The sequence below is a fragment of the Oryctolagus cuniculus genome, chromosome 5 (genome assembly GCF_964237555.1).
Source record: "Oryctolagus cuniculus chromosome 5, mOryCun1.1, whole genome shotgun sequence".
Taxonomy (NCBI): Eukaryota; Metazoa; Chordata; class Mammalia; order Lagomorpha; family Leporidae; genus Oryctolagus; species Oryctolagus cuniculus.
In genome coordinates, this window is record NC_091436.1 from 89,594,544 (window position 1) to 89,610,686 (window position 16,143).

The window sequence follows — 16,143 nt, forward strand, 5'->3', positions numbered from 1 at the left end:
GAAATCCAGTCATTTGCAACAAAATGGAGGAATCTGGAACACATCATGCTGAGTGAAATAAGCCAGTCCCAAAGGGACAAATACCATATGTTCTCCCTGATCGGTGACGACTGACTGAACACCAAGAGGGAAACCTGTTGAGTGAGGTGGACACTATGGGAAATGGTGGCTTGATCAGCATAGCCCTGACTGTTAATGAACAACTTAATACATTATCCCTCTTAGTAGTTTTTTTTATCTGTTCTACTTAATATGACTGGTTTAGATCTGTAATTGATGCACAGTTATTCTTAAGTGTTGAAAATTAACTGAAATGTGATCCCTGTTGAACATGGTGGTGGGAATGGGAGAGGGAAGAGATGTATAATTTGGGACATGCTCAGGCTGACTTGCCCCAAGTGGTGGAGTTGGAAGCATACCAGGGGATTCCAATTCAATCCCATCGAGGTGGCATGTACCAATGCCATCTCACTGTTCCAGGTGATCAGTTTCAGTTCACAGTTGGTCATGGTGAAGGGACTGGGAGTCAAAGGGAACACATAGACAAGTCTAGTACCTGCTAACGCTAACCGATGGAGTAAATAAAGGGGAGAGTGATCCAACATGGGAAGTGAGATACTCAGCAGACTCATAGAATGGCAGATGTCCTAAATAGCACTCTGGCCTCAGAATCAGCCCTAAAGGCATTCGGAGCTGGCTGAAAAGCTCATGAGAGTATTTCAGGCATGGAAAGCCAAGACACTCTGGCAAAAGATCTCTGCGAGTGAGATCCCAGTGGAAAGAACAGGTCATCAAAGAAGGAGGTACCTTTCTCTGAAGGGAGGAGAGAACCTCCACTTTGACTATGACCTTGTCTAAACAAGATAAGAGTCGGAGAACTCAAGGGGCTTCCATAGCCTTGGAAACTCATGACTGGAGCATAGGGAGATTACTGATGCCATAGACAGGAGTGTCAATTGGTAAAGTCAACAACAGGAGTCACTGTGCACTTACTCCTCATGTAGGATCTCTATCCTTAATGTGCTGTACATTGAGATTTAATGCTATAACGAGTACTCAAACAATATATTTCACTTTGTGTTTCTATGGGGGTGCAAACTGTTGAAATCCTTACTTAATGCATACTAAACTGATCCTCTGTAAAAAAAAAAAAAAAAAGAAATTATCAATTCCCAACTTGACTCTCACTGGGATTAAACATGACAATAGGTCTGCTCTGATTTCATAATCATTTAAAAAAATCATCTATTATTTTTCACTTTATGTTTCTGTGTGGGAGCAAACTGTTGAAATCCATACTTAATGTATACTAAGCTGATCTTCTGTATATTAAGATAATCGAAAATGAATCATGATGTGAATGGAAGGGGAGAGGGAGTGGGAAAGGGGAGGGTTGTGGGTGGGAGGGACGGTATGGGGGGGAAGCCATTGTAATCCATAAGTCGTACTTTGGAAAATTATATGCATTAAATAAAAGTTTAAAAAAAAAAAAAAACTTAAAAAAAAAATTTTTTTTTATTTATTTTTTTGACAGGCAGAGTGGACAGTGAGAGAGACAGAGAGAAAGGTCTTCCTTTTGCCATTGATTCACCCTCCAATGGCCGCCACGGCAGGCGCGCTGCGGCCGGCACACTGCGCTCATCCAATGGCAGGAGCCAGGTACTTCTGGTCTCCTATGGGGTGCAGGGCCCAAGCACTTGGGCCATCCTCCACTGCACTCCTGGGCCACAGCAGAGAGCTGGCCTGGAAGAGGGGCAACCGGGACAGAATCCGGCGCCCCAACCGGGACTAGAACCCAGTGTGCCGGCGCCGCAAGGCGGAGGATTAGCCTAGTGAGCCACAGCGCTGGCCGGGGCAAGTTTTTAGTTTTACCCTTAGGGATAAGACCTTGGGAATGTGTGCCAAATTTTACATCTCCTCCCTCTCTTAATCCCAATCTTATTTTTTACTGGGGTCTATTTTTTTTTTGCCTTTTCATTATTTATTTGACAGATAGAGTTTTAGACACTGAGAGAGAGAGAGAGAGAGACAGAGAGAAAGGTCTTCCTTCCGTTGGTTCACTCCCCAAATAGCCGCTACGGCCAGCACTGCGCCAATCCAAAGCCAGGAGCCAGGTACTTCTTCCTCATCTCCCATGTGGGTGAAGTGGCCCAAGCATTTGGGCCATCCTCCACTGCCTTCCTAGGCCACAGAAGAGAGCTGGACTGGAAGGAGAGCAACCAGGATTAGAACCCGGTGCCCATATGGGATGCCAGTGCCATAGGCGGAGGATTAACCAAGTGAGCCATGGTGCTGGCCCCAACTGGGGTCTATTTTTAATTGTATATAAACACCTATGAATAATTCAGTGTTAAGTAAAGAGTTTAACAAATGGTATTAAGTAAAAAAAGAAAATAGTAAAAAAATAAAATAATAAACTGTTCCTCGATAGTCAACACAGGGGATGTTCATGTCTTTGCTTCTCATAGGGTTAATTTTACTTCTACAGGTTTCCTTTTAGGTGCTCTGTTATTTGTCACATATCAGGTGGAACATATGATATTTCTTCCTTTGGGACTGGCTTATTTCACTAAGTATGATCATTTCCAGATTCATTCATTTTGTTGCAAATGACCAGATTTCATTTTTTTTGTTGCTGTGTAGTATTCCATAAAGTACATATCTCATAATTTCTTTAACTTTTATTTAGTAAATATGAATTTCCAAAGTACAGTTTATGGATTACAATGCCCCTCTCCATAACTTCCCTCCCACTCACACCCCTCCAATCTCCTGCTCCCTCTCCCATTCCATTCACATCAAGATTCATTTTCAATTATCTTTATATACAGAAGATCAATTCAGTATATATTAAGTAAAGATTTCTTCAGTTTGCACCCACACAGAAATACAAAATGTAAAAATACTGTTTCAGTACTAGTTATAGCATTACTTCACATTGGACAACATATTAAAGACAGATCCCACATGAGGAGTAAGTACACAGTGACTCCTGTTGTTGACACTCTTGTTTATGGCGTCAGTAATCTCCCTAGGTTTTAGTCATGAGTTGCCAAGGCTATGGAAGCCTTTTGAGTTCACCGACTTCGATCTTATTCGGACAGGGTCATAGTCAAAGTGGAAGTTCTCTCCTCCCTTCAGAGAAAGGTACCTCCTTCTTTGATGGCCCCGTTCTTTCCACAGGGATCTCACTCGCAGAGATCTTTCATTTAGGTTTGTTGTTGTTGGTGGTGGTTTTTTTTTTTTTTTTTTGCCAGAGTATCTTGGCTTTCCATGCCTAAAATACACTCATGGGCTCTTCAGCCAGATCTTAATGCCTTAAGGGCTGATTCTGAGGCCAGAGTGCTATTTAGGACATCTGCCATTCTATGAGTCTGCTGTGTATCCCGCTTCCCATGTTGGTTCGTTCTCTCCCTTTTTGATTCTATCAGTTAGTATTAGCAGACACTAGTCTTGTTTGTGTGATCCCTTTGACTCTTAGACCTATCAGTGTGATCAATTGTGAACTGAAACTGATCACATGGACTAGTGAGATGGCATTGGTACATGCCACCTTGATGGGATTGAATTGGAATCCCCTGGCACGTTTCTAACTCCACCATTTTGGGCGAGTCTGATTGAGCATGTCCCAAATTATACGTCTCCTCTCTCTCTTATTCCCACTCTTATATTTAACAGGGATCACTTTTCAGTTAATTTTTTTTTATTTTTTTTAACTTTTATTTAATGAATATAAATTTCCAAAGTACAGCTTATGGATTACAATGGCTTCCCCCCCATAACGTCCCTCCCACCCGCAACTCTCCCCTTTCCCACTTCCTCTCCCCTTCCATTCACATCAAGATTCATTTTCGATTTTCTTTATATACAGAAGATCAGTTTAGCATACATTAAGTAAAGATTTCAACAGTTTGCTCCCACACAGAAACATAAAGTGAAAAATACTGTTTGAGTACTAGTTGTAGCATTAAATCTCAAATTGTGTGTTAATTACAGGGTTCAACCAATAGTACTAGAACAAAAACAATACTAAAATGGATAAAGTATTACATTGTACATCAAGTCAGGAAAAGAGCTGACCAAGTCACTGTTTCTCATAGTTTCAATTTCACTTCAACAGGTTTCCTTTTAGGTGCTCAGTTAGTTGTCGCCCATCAGGGAGAACAGAGTCCTCCATCTTGTTGCAAATGACCGGGTTTCATTGTTTTTGACTGCTGTATAGTATTCTATAGAGTACATGTCCCATAATTTCTTTATCCAGTCTACTGTTGTTGGGCATTTGGGTTGGTTCCAGGTCTTAGCTATTGTGAATTGAGCTGCAATAAACATTAATGTGCAGACAGCTTGTTTGTTTGCCAATTTAATTTCCTTTTGGGTAAATTCCAAGGAGTGGGATGGCTGGGTTGAATGGTAGGGTTATCTTCAGGTTTCTGAGGAATCTCCAGACTGACTTCCATAGTGGCTTAACCAGTTTGCATTCCCACCAACAGTGGGTTAGTGTCCCTTTGTCCCCCACATCCTCTCCAGCATCTGTTGTTTGTAGATTTCTGAATGTGAGCCATTCTAACTGGATTGACCACATACTAGGACATAAAGCAAGTCTCAGCAAATTCAAAAGAATGAGAATCATACAATGTAGCTTCTCAGACCATAGAGAAATGAAGTTGGAAATTAGCAACTCAGGAATCCCTAGAGCATATGCAAACACATGGAGATGGAACAACATGCTCCTGAATGAGCAATGGGTCATAGAAGAAATCAAAGAGAAATCAAAAACTTTCTGGAAGTAAATGAGGATAACAGCACAAGATACCAAAACTTATGGGTACGGAAAAAAAGCAGTGTTGAGAGGAAAGTTTATATCAAAAAGTGCCTACCTCAAGAAATTGGAAAGACACCAAATAAATGAGCTTTCAATTCATCTCAAGGATCTAGAAAATCTGCAGCAAACCAGACCCAAATCTAGTAGGAGAAGAGAAATAATTAAAATCAGAGAAGAAATCAACAGGATTGAATCCAAAAAAAGAAAATTACAAAAAATAAGCCAAACGAGGAGCTGGTTTTTTGAAAAAATGAACAAAATTGACACCCCATTGGCCCAACTAACTAAAAAAAGAAAAGACCCAAATCAATAAAATCAGAGATGGCAGAGGAAACATAATAACAGACACCACATAAATAAAAAGAATCATCAGAAATTACTATAAGGACTTGTATGCCAGCAAACAGGGAAATCTATCATAAATGGATAGATTCCTGGACACACACAACCTACCTAAATTGAACCAGGAAGACATAGAAAACCTAAACAGACTCATAACTGAGACAGAAATTGAAACAGTAATAAAGGCCCTCCCAACAAAGAAAAGCCCAGGACCAGATGGATTCACTGCTGAATTCTACCAGACATTTAAAGAAGAACTGACTCCAATTCTTCTCAAACTATTCAGAACAATTGAAGAAGAGGGAGTCCTTCCAAATTCTTTCTATGAAGCCAGCATCACCTTAATTCCTAAGCCGGGAAAAGATGCAGCATTGAAAGAGAATTACAGACCAATATCCCTGATGAACATAGATGCAAAAATCCTCAACAAAATTCTCGCCAATAGAATGCAACAACACATCAGAAAGATCATCCACCCAGACCAAGTGGGATTTATCCCTGGTATGCAGGGATGGTTTAATGTGCGCAAAACAATCAATGAGATACACCACATTAACAGACTGCAGAAGAAAAACCATATGATTATCTCAATAGACACAGAGAAAGCATTTGAGAAAATACAACATCCTTTCATGATGAAAACTCTAAGCAAACTGGGTTTGGAAGGAACATTCCTCAATACAATCAAAGCAGTTAATGAAACACCCACAGCCAACATCCTATTGAATGGGGGAAAAGTTGGAAGCATTTTCACTGAGATCTGGTACCAGACAGGGATGCCTACCCTCACCACTGCTATTCAATATAGTTCTGAAAGTTTTAGCCAGAGCTATTAGGGAAGAAAAAGAAATTAAAGGGATACAAATTGGGAAGGAAGAACTCAAACTATCCCTCTTTGCAGATGACATGATTCTTTATTTAGGGGATCTTTTTTTTTAACTTTTATTTAATGAATATAAATTTCCAAAGTACAGAATATGGATTACAATGGCTTCCCCCCATAACGTCCCTCCAACCCGCAACCCTCCCCTTAGGGGATCTTAAGAACTCTACTAAGAGACTATTGGAACTCATAGAAGAGTTTGGCAAAGTAGCAGGGTATAAAATCAATGCACAAAAATCAACAGCCTTTGTATACACAGGCAATGCCATGGCTGAGGAAGAACTTCTAAGATCAATCCCATTCACAATAGCTACAAAAACAATCAAATACCTTGGTATAAACTTAACCAAGGACGTTAAGGATCTCTATGATAAAAATTACAAAACCTTAAAGAAAGAAATAGAAGAGGATACCAAGAAATGGAAAAATCTTCCATGCTCATGGATTGGAAGAATCAATATCATCAAAATGTCCATTCTTCCAAAAGCAATTTACAGATTCAATACAATACCAATCAAGATACCGAAGACCTTCTTCTCAGATCTGGAAAAAATGATGCTGAAATTCATATGGAGGCACAAGAGACCTCGAATAGCTAAAGCAATCTTGTACAACAAAAACAAAGCTGGAGGCATCACAATACCTGATTTCAGGACATACTACAGGGCAGTTGTAATCAAAACAGCATGGTACTGGTACAGAAACAGATGGATAGACCAATGGAACAGAATAGAAACACCAGAAATCAATCCAAATATCTACAGCCAACTTATATTTGATCAAGGATCCAAAACCAATCCCTGGAGTAAGGACAGTCTATTCAATAAATGGTGCTGGGAAAATTGGATTTCCACGTGCAGAATCATGAAGCAAGACCCCTACCTTTCACCTTACACAAAAATCCACTCAACATGGATTAAAGACTTAAATCTACGACCTGACACCATCAAATTATTAGAGAGCATTGGAGAAACCCTGCAAGATATAGGTACCAGCCAAGACTTCTTGGAAAATACCCTGGAAGCATAGGCAATCAAAGCCAAAATTAACATTTGGGATTGCATCAAATTGAGAAGTTTCTGTACTTCAAAAGAAACAGTCAGGAGAGTGAAGAAGCAACCGACAAAATGGGAAAATATATTTGCAAACTATGCAACAGATAAAGGGTTGATAACCAGAATCTACAAAGAAATCAAGAAACTCCACAACATCAAAACAAACAACCCACTTAAGAGATGGGCCAAGGACCTCAATAGACATTTTTCAAAAGAGGAAATCCAAATGGCCAACAGACACATGAAAAAATGTTCAAGATCACTAGCAATCAGGGAAATGCAAATCAAAACCACAATGAGGTTTCACCTCACCCCGGTTAGAATGGCTCACATATCTCATAATTTCTTTATCCAGTCTTCTGTTGATGGGCATTTAGATTGCTTGCATGTTATAGCTATTGTGAATTGAACTGCAATAAACCTGGAGGTATAGATAGCTCTTTTATTTGCTGATTTAATTTCCCTTGAATAAATTCTGAGGATTGGGAAGGCTGGATTGTATGGTAGGACTATATACAGATTTCTGAGGTATCTCCATACTGTCTTCCATAGTGGCTTTATGAGTTTGCATTCCCACCTACAGTTGATTAGGGTAGGGGTCTTGTTTCAAACTTCTGCATGTCCAAATCCAGTTTTCCCAGCAACATTTGTTGAAAAGAGTGTCATTGCTCCAGTGATTGGTTTTAGCTCCTTGATCATATATAAGTTGGTTGAAGATGTTTGGATTGATTTCTGGTGTTTCTATTGTGTTCCATTAGTCTATCCATCTATTTTTGTATCAGTACCAGGCTGTTTTGATTATAACTGCCTTGTGGTATGTCTTGAAATCTGGTATTATGATGCCTCCAGCTTTGTGTTTGTTGTATAAGATTGCTTTAGTCATTCGAATTCTCCTGTGCCTGCATATGAATTTCAGCATCATTTTTTAGATGTGAAAAAAGTCTTTGGTATTTTTGTTGGTATCACATTGAGTTTGTAAATTGCTTTTTGGAAGAACAGACATTCTGATGATTTTGATTCTTCCAATTAATGACCATGGAAGATTTTTCCATTTTTTTTGTATCTTCTTCTATTTCATTCTTTAATGTTTTATAACTCTCATCATAGAAATCTTTGAGATCCTTGTTTGAATTTATTTCAAAGTATTTGATTTTTTTTGGCATTTTTTTTGATTGAGGTTGATGTTAGAATTTGTTTCTCAGGCATGTCATTGTCTGTGTATTCAAAGGCTGTTGATTTTTGTGTATTGACTTTATATCGTGCTACTTTACCAAACTCTTCTATGAGTTCCAAAAGTTTCTCAGTGGAGTCTTTTGGATCCTCTCTATATAGAATCATTTCATCTGCAAATTGGGGTAGTTTGACTTCTTCCTTTCCAAGTTATTCCCCCCCCTTTTTTTATTGCCTAATGACTCTGGCTAAAACTTCCATGACTATATTAAATAGCAATGGTGAGAGTGGGCATCCCTGTCTGGTACTGGATCTCAGAATTCTTCCAACTATTCCCCATTCAGTATGATGTTGGCCATGGGTTTGTCATAAATGCCCTTGATTATGTTAAGGGATGTTCCTTCTAAACCCAATTTGCTTAGAGTTTTTGTCTTGGAAGGGTGTTGTATTTTGTCAAATGCTTTCTCTGCATCTATTGAGATGACCATATGTTTTTTGTTCAGCAGTTTGTTAATGTGATGTATCACATTGATTGATTTGCAAATGTTGAACCATCCTTGCATACCAGGGATAAATTCCACTTGGTCTGGGTGGATGATCTTTCTGATGTGTTGTTGGATTTGATGGGCTAGAATTTTGTTGAGGATTTTTGCGTCTATGTTCATCAGGGAAATTGATCTTTAATTCTCTTTCTCTGCTGCATCTTTTTCCGGCTTAGGAATTAAGGTGATGCTGGATTCGTAGAAAGACTTTGGCAGGATTCCCTCTGTTTCAATTGTTTTGAATAACGTTAGAAGAATTGGAGTTAGTTATTTAAATGTCTGGTAGAATTCAGCAGTGAAGCCATTGGTTCCTTGGCTTTTATTTGTTGGGAGGGCCTTTATTACTGTTTCAATTTCCATCTTTGTTATGGGTCTGTTTAGGTTTCTGTGTCTTCATGGCTCAATTTAGGTAGTTTGTATGAGTTCAGGAATCTATCCATTTCTTCTAGGTTTGCGATTTTGTTGGCATACAGCTCTTTCTAGTAATTTTTGATGATTCTTTTTTATGTGTGTGGCGTCTGTTGTTACATTCCCTTTTTCATCTCTTATTTTATTGATTTGGGTCTTCTCTCTTTTTTTTGTTAGTTGGGCCAATGTTGTGTTAAATTTTTTTTTCTTTCAAAAAACCAGTTTCTCGTTTTGCTGATCTTTTGTGTTTTTTTGGATGGGGGATTCAATTTTGTTGATTTCTTCTCAAATTTTCATTATTTCTTTTCTCTTACTAGTTTTGAGTTTGGTTTGCTGCTGTTTTTCTAGATCCTTGAGATACATTGATAGCTCATTTTTTGGGTGGTTTCCAATTTTTTGATATAGGCACCTATTGCTATAAACTTCCCTCTTAACACTGCTTTTGCTGTATCCCATAAATTCTTTTTTTTTGACAGGCAGTTAGACAGTAAGAAAGAGAGAAACAGTGAGAGAGGTCTTCCTTTTTTTTTCCCATTGGTTCAGCCCCCCAAATGGCTGCCATGGCCGGCACACTGTGGCGAGTGTGCTGCGCTGATCCAAAGCCAGGAGCCAGGTCCTTCCTCCTGGTCTCCCATGGAGGTGCAGGGCCCAAGCACTTGGGGAATCCTCCACTGCCTTCCCAGGTTACAGCAGAGAGCTGGACTGGAAGAGGAGCAACCGGGACAGAACTGGCGCCCCAACCAGAACTAGAACCTGGGGTGCCAGCACTGCAAGCAGAGGATTAGCCAAGTGAGCCATGGCGCCAGCCAAATTTTGATATATTTTATTGCCATCTTCATTTGTTTCCAGAAATTTTTGATTTCTCCTTGATTTCTTCCATGACCCACTGTTCATTTAGGAGCATGATGTTCAATTTCCATGCATTTGCATATGCTCCAGAGATTCCTGATTTGCTGATATCCAGCTTCATTACATTATGTTCTGAGAAGATGTATGGTATGATTTCAATTTTTTTGAGTTTATTGAGACTTGCTTTATAGCCTATAGAAAGTTCTATTCTAGAGAAAGTTTCATACATTGATGAGAAGAATATGTATTCTGCAACTGTAGCATGAAAAGTTCTAGATATATGTAAGTCCATTTGGTCTATAGTGTTGATTAAATCTGCTGTTTCCTTTTTGATATTTTGTCTGGTTGACCTACCTGTGCATTGCTGAACGTGAAGTATTGATGTCCCCAATACTATTATATTGGAGTCTAAGTCTCCCTTCAAATCGCTTAACATTTCTTTTAAATATCCAGGTGCCCTGTAATTGGGTACATACACATTTATAATTGTTACATCTTCCTGTTGAATTGATCCCTTACTCATTATATAGTGTCCTTGTTTTTCTCTTTTAACAGTTTTTCTCTTAAAGTCTATTTTGTCAGATGTTAAGATGGCTATACCAGCTCTTTTTTGGTTTCTGTTGGCATGGAATATCTTTTTCCATTTTTCACATTCAGTCTGTGTGCATCTATGTTGGTAAGATGTGTTTCTTGTAGGCAGCAAATAGATGGGTTTTGTTTTTTAATCTTTCAGCGGTTTTTGTGTTAATCTATTTTGTCTGATATTAATATGGCTACACCAGCTCTTTTTTGGTTCCTGTTGGCATGGACTATCTTTTTCCATCATTTCACTTTCAGTCTGTGTGCATCTATGTTAGTGAGATGTGTTTCTTGTAGGCAGCAAATAGATGGGTTTTGTTTTTTAACCCATTCAGCCAGTCTGTGTCTTTTAATTGGGGAGTTGAGTCCATTTACATTCAAGGTGACTTTTGATAAATAATGACTTTGCCTTGCCATTTTTACATAAATATTCTTATTTTTTACTTTGAATTTACTTTGAACTTTAACTGAGAGATTTTCTTTCTTTACCTTCTTTTGTATTGATGACCAGTTTGTGCGTTTATGTGTGCAACACATCCTTAATCATCTTTTGCAGTGCTTAATGGGTAGTTAAACAATCTTTCAGTTTCTCTTTGTTATGGAAGGTCTTTATTTCACCTTCATTTATAAATGAGAGCTTTGCAGGGTATAATATTCTGAGATTTCAGTTTTTTTTCTCTTAATACTTGGATTATATCTCACCATTCCTCCTAGCCTGTAGTGTTTCTGATGAGAAGTCTGATGTGTGTCTAATTGGAGATCCTCTGAAAAAGTAAGTGTTTTTTTTTTTTTTTTTGCACATTTAAGAATCTTTGCTTTATGTTTTACTGTGGTGAATTTGGTTACAATGTGTTGTGGCAAGGATTTTTTTCTGGTCATGTCTATTAGGAGTTCTGTGTTCTTGCTATACTTGGATGTCTCTTTATTTTTCCAATCTAGGAAAGTTTTCTGTTATTATTTCACTAAAAAGGCCTTCTATTTCTTTCTCTCTTTCCATGCCTTCAGGAACTCCTGGAACCCGTGTATTGGGTCTTTTTATAGTATCCTGTAAATTCCCAACTGTGTTTTTTAGTTTTCTAATTTCCTCTTCTTGTCTTTGGTTTGACTGTAGGCTTTCCTGTGTTTTCTAAGTCTGATATTCTTTCTTCTGCTTCACTGATATTGTTTTTAAGGCTCCCCACTACATTTTTTTATTCTATTGAATTCTTCATTTCATTTTGATTTTTCTTTAAGATCTCAATCCCATGGAGAAATCTTCTTTCATGTCCTGTATGGATTTCAGTAGTTCGTGCATTTGCTTCTCATTACTTCTATGTAATCTTATGACCAATTTTTTGAATTCCATTTCTTGCATTTCTTCCATCTCATCATCTTCACAATCTAGTATTGAAGTGTTGTGTTCTTTTGGGGCATCATGTTGTCTTCCTTATTCTTGTTTCTTGAGTTAGTGCATTTGTTGTTTGGCATTTGTGGAGATACTCTTTTTTTATTATCCTGTGGCGGCTTTTATCTTTGTGCTCTATGTAGGTAAGTGGAATGTCTGCTTTCAGTGAATATTAGAGGCTGTGTGCTTTAGAGAGTTTGCAGAGTCCATAACAACTGTGCAGCCTGGAAGGAGACTGAAAGACTAGCATTGAAGTGCTGGCAGCATCCACTTGTCAGTACCATCTTCTTCTTCTTCAGTTTTTTTTTTTTTTTTGAGATTTATTTATTTATTTGAAAGTCAGAATTACATAGAAAGAGGAGAGGCAGAGAGAGAGAGAGAGAGAGAGAGAGAGAGATTGAGAGATCTTCCATCCACTGGTTCACTCCCCAATTGGCTCAACAGCCAGAGATGCACTAAAGCCAGAAGCCTGGAGCTTCTTCCTGGTCTCCCATGTGGGCGTAGGGGTCCAAGCACTTGGGCCATCTTCTGCTTTCCCAGGCCATAACAGAGAGCTGGATAGGAAGTGGAGCAGCTGGAACCCGAACCAGTGCCCATATGGGATGCTGGCACTGCAGGTGGTGGCTTTACCCACTATGCCACAGCGCCAGCCCCCAGTACCATCTTCTTAGCACCAACTTTTTCCATGGATCTTTCCCCAACCCATGTCCAAGATAATGAAATCCAAGGTTTATGCACCATTTTGGGGAGGGGGAAAAGGAACTGAACTCTGTACAGCTCTTTCCAAAGAGCCAGAAGGGCCCTTACCCAGGACCTTCAGCCTGGATCAGCCCTGGCTGTTGTGGCCATTTGGGGAGTAAACCAGCAGGTGGAAAATCTCTCTCTCTCTTTCTGTATGTGTCTCCCTCTCTGTATCTCTGCCTTTCAAATGAATAACTAAATCTTTTAAAAAATAAAGACTTACCTGGTACCTTTTATACTTAATATATTTTATATTTAATCAGTCTCTAAAAAATGTCACCACATTCACAGGTGACACATCCTCCGTGAACAGATGCCTCTGTCACTCAGCTCAAGCTCTGGGACCCCACACTGGGTCCTTTCCTTGACATGAATATTCTCCTCATCCACCTTGGGCTCTGACAAATCCTGCAAACCACTGTGTCTCTTTTCTCTTCCTTGTCTGAATGACTACTACTTTTTTTTTAGTTTCTTTACTTCGTTTATTTAATTCCAAAATTCTTTCTTGAGTAAAACAGAAAGAGGTAGGTCTCCAGCCAACATTTTTCACCCTGTGATGCTCATGGGATTCCCATCTTTTGTGGTAAGGGTAGAGTACAGATTAGAGAAAAAAATCATACCCATTCCCAGGTTATGACTCAAGACCAAGTAAATTTCAAATAGAAGAGCTGTGGATGACTACTTCTGTTAGGCCTCATGGATTTGGGACTGAACTGCTGTGGAAGGGAAAGAAAGGGGAGGGGAAAGGAAGAGGAAGACAGTGGGTCTTAGTCACTAGGATCCCATGCAAATCATAAAATAAAAAACCCCAACATTGATAAGAATGTGAAAGACCTATCAGTCAGGTTTACATTGCTATAGAAAAATACCTAAGCCATACTAACTTTAAAAATAAAAGGTATTTAACTCAGTTTCTGGAGATTTAAGAACACAGAGCCAGTAGCAATAGCTTGGTTCTGACAAGGATCTCATGGCAGATGGTGTCACAATGGTGGAAACATGTAACAGAGGAAGAGATCACATCACAAAAACAGGCCAGGGAGCAACTGAAAGCCGTGTCAGGCCTTGAAAATTTTTTTTAGTTTGAAATTTTTCTAACTTTTATTTAGTAGATATTAATTTCCAAAGTACAGCTTATGGATTACAATGGCTTTTTCACCCCCATAACTTCCCTCCCATCCGCAACCCTCCCAACTCCTGATCCCTCTCTCATTCCATTCACATCAAGATTCATTTTCAATTATCTTTATATACAGAAGATCGATTCAGTATCTATTAATTAAAGATTTCAACAGTTTGCACCCACACAGAACATAAAGTGTAAAATACTGTTTCAGTACTAATTATAGTATTAATTCACATTGAACAACACATTAAGGACAGAGATCGTACGTGAGGAGTAAGTGCCCAGTGACTCCTGTTGTTGACTTAACAAATTGACACTCTTGTTTATGGCAGCAGTAATCTCCCTAGGCTCTAGTCATGAGTTGCCAAGGCTATGGAAGCCTTTTGAGTTCACAGACATCGATCTTATTTAGACAAGGTCATAGTCAAAGTGGAAGTTCACTCCCCTTCAGAGGAGTGAACTTCTTTGATGGCCCGTTCTTTCTACTGGGATCTCACTCACACAGATCTTTCATTTAGGTCCTCTTTTTTTTTTTGCCAGAGTGTCTTGGCTTTCAATGCCTAAAATACTCTCATGGGCTCTTTAGCCAGATCTGAATGCCTTAAGGGCTGATTCTGAGGCCAGAGTGCTTTTTAGGACATCTGCCATTCTATGAGTTTGAATATTTTTAAAAGATTTGTTTATTTATTTGAAAGAGATACAGAGAGAAAGAGAAGGGAGAGAGAGAGAAAGGGAAAGAGAGAGAAATTTTTTTCCATCTGCTGGTTCACTCCGTGCATGACTGCAATGGCTGGGGCTGGGCCAGGGCAAAGCCAGGAGCCAGCAGCTTCTTTTGGCGCTCCCATGTAGGTGTAGGGGCACAAATACTTGGACTATCTTCTGCTTCTTTCCCAGGTGCATTAGCAGGGAGCTAGATCACAAGTGGGGCATCTGGGACTTGAACTGTAGCCCATACATGATGCCAATACTGCAGGTGGAGGCTTAACCTTCTATGCCACAAGGCCAGCCCCAGGCCCAGGCTTTTATGGTAACACTTTCTCATGAGCTCAAGATTCCCATCAAAACCTAAAGATCTCTTACTAGGTCTTACCCCTTAAATGTACTTTTCAACATTACCACACTGAGGACAAAGCTTCCAACATATGAAACTTTGGGGGACACACTGAAACCATATCCAGATCATAGCAGTATCTCACAATCCAGAAAGAGTACATTTTTTTCTGTAGGCCTCACTGCAGATTTCCAGTTACTGTGTTTTTGGTAAAATATTCATAGTCAGTTATGACTTTGGAGTCTGATTCTCAAATTAGAGGAAAGCTATACACATCTGCTGGGCAATGTCAGTTACTTGGGAAGTACCCAACAGGGGAAGGGCATCAGGAATTGCCCCAAGTAAAGGTTCTGTTCTGACTGTGTGGGTACATTCTCTGCTTCTCTTACAGGAACAGAATTCAGTCCCTGTAGATACAAAGGACAAGTGTGTAGTATGGCTAGGACCTGTAACCACTGTCTTCTTGGATTTGTAGAATTATTTCTTTTATAAACAATATATTCTGAGAACAGTTCATATCATGTAATCGTGCTCATTGTACACAGTAGAGACAAAATTTTATTTCAGGAAGATCAGAAACTGCTACTGTTAGTTGTTTGTAATTCTTCAGACACATGGCATTTTGCCTATATATTTATTAATGTGCATGTGTGAATAAATGCATATATCATGGAATCTGCTAAAAGGTAATGTTACTTAACGGTCACATTAGTCCTTATTAAATCAGATTTTTAATGTATTGAAGTAGATTTTAGGGAGTATGCTTTGACAACAGTATATGTAAATCCATTTGTTTTAATGGTTTTCCTACTGGAACAATATAAATAGCCTTGTCTATTAGTTCTTAACTTCTCTAGAAATGTGAACTCTGAACAGATTGAAAGTAATTTACTGTGTGATTGTTCATTTTAGTATTTTATAGGAGAATATACAGATATAGTAACGTGCATAAAAAGGACACAATCAGACATCTATATAAAATTAGCATAGATGAATCCTAATTGTAGAATTTAGATCCTTGAAAGAAATGAACCTCATTTATTTCCAAAAGGGCAAATTAGATAAGAAATCCAATTAGTTTCTCAAATCCTGCTTTCATCTCTTAAATCAGTTAATCAAAGATGCTGCCTTGGTACTACTTGCTCGAATTTGACAGAAGAGCAAAATGTCTAACGGGCTTATAAAACAAAA